Source organism: Echinops telfairi, unplaced genomic scaffold (genome assembly GCF_000313985.2).
Source record: "Echinops telfairi isolate 266 unplaced genomic scaffold, ASM31398v2 ScPeMD7_7469;HRSCAF=8507_0, whole genome shotgun sequence".
NCBI lineage: Eukaryota > Metazoa > Chordata > Mammalia > Afrosoricida > Tenrecidae > Echinops > Echinops telfairi.
In genome coordinates, this window is record NW_022111372.1 from 24,943,215 (window position 1) to 24,944,592 (window position 1,378).

At 47.8% G+C, this 1,378-nt stretch overlaps 1 pseudogene; it reads left to right on the plus strand.

The window, feature by feature from the left end:
• Positions 1–755: 755 nt before the first annotated feature.
• Positions 756–1,102, plus strand: LOC105979421 (annotated as a pseudogene).
• Positions 1,103–1,378: the final 276 nt, after the last annotated feature.

Below are 1,378 nucleotides of genomic sequence, written 5' to 3' on the forward strand. Positions count from 1 at the left end.
CGAAGGGCTTGCCTCTTCTTCACTGCTTCTCCATTTGCACAAGCATGATGCCCTTCTCCAGGAACTGGTCTCTCTTGATAACATGGCCATCGCTATCTGAAAATGAAAATGAACCACTAGTGTACCGTGGACCAAAATCCCCCTAGTAGACGTTAGATGGTATTGAGATTTATTTTTCTACTCATCTAGGAATGTTTTCCAGCAATTTTCTATGAGCATCTTCTTTTTATTACTGAACGGTGTCATAAATCTCATATGCAGTGAATGCACACTGCTCTGAGGTAAGAGAAACCGGCGTGGGAAAGAGAATGAAAATAGACGAGTTTTAGGATGAAGCTGTTTCCTCTCCTTTCCTCCCAGAAGGAGCTGTACTCCAACAAATGAGGTATGTTCCGGTATGTTCGGTAAAAAGTATAATTTGGTATATGTTGTTGCTCTTGTTAGGTGTCTCCACAAATTCCAACTCACCGTGAAATGTACAACAGAAGGAAACGCTGGCTGGTCTTGAACCATCCTTGCAATTATTGTTACATCTGCACCCATTGTTGCAGACAGTGTGTCTGTCCATAGCCTTGAGAGTCTTCCCCTCTGGCTGACCTTCTACTTGATCTGAGATCTGGACGCCGCGGTGTGACTTGTGGAGCTGGGAATCCAAGACCAGCCGTCCAAATACACCAGTCGTTCTGCAAGAATGCCTCGGGCTCTCCGCTCCAGGAGAAATTCATAGCGCTCTCGCACAGGGCCCCACTTCTGAGATGACAGAGTAAAGGTGGGAGAACGGTCAGACCAAGAAAGGCCATGGCCATGTTCAGCCTGTTCGCTGCACGGACTGCGCTCGCTGCGTGCCCAAAGACAAGGCCACCAGGAAGTTCGGAATAAGGAACATAGTGGTGGTTGCAGCCATCAGAGACATCTGCGAAGCAAGTGTCTTCGCCATATATGTGCTTTCCAAGCCGCAGGTGACACTGCATTATAGTGTGAGCTGTGCCGTTCACAGCAAGGTGGTCAGGGACCGGTCATGTGAAGCCCTGAAGGACCGAAAACACCTACACCGATGTAGACCTGCAGGGGCTGCCCACGACCTCCTCCAAAACCTAGGTAAAGATTAGACAAAAGGAAATAAAATGAAACCTTTTCTTAAAAAAAAAAGATGTCTAGCAGTGTACACCCACAGGGGCAGCCCTCTCGTGTCACTCTGAGTCAAAATGAACTCAGGGGCAGAGACATTGTTTGCTTGCTTGTTTCTACTTTACCAAGCATCAAGTCCTCCTCATGGAACTGCTCGCTCCTGATCACATTCCCAAATATGTGAGACGAGTCTCGCCATCCAAGGGCATTCCGGCTGTGTTTTCTCCAAGCCAGCCTTGTTTGTTCTGGA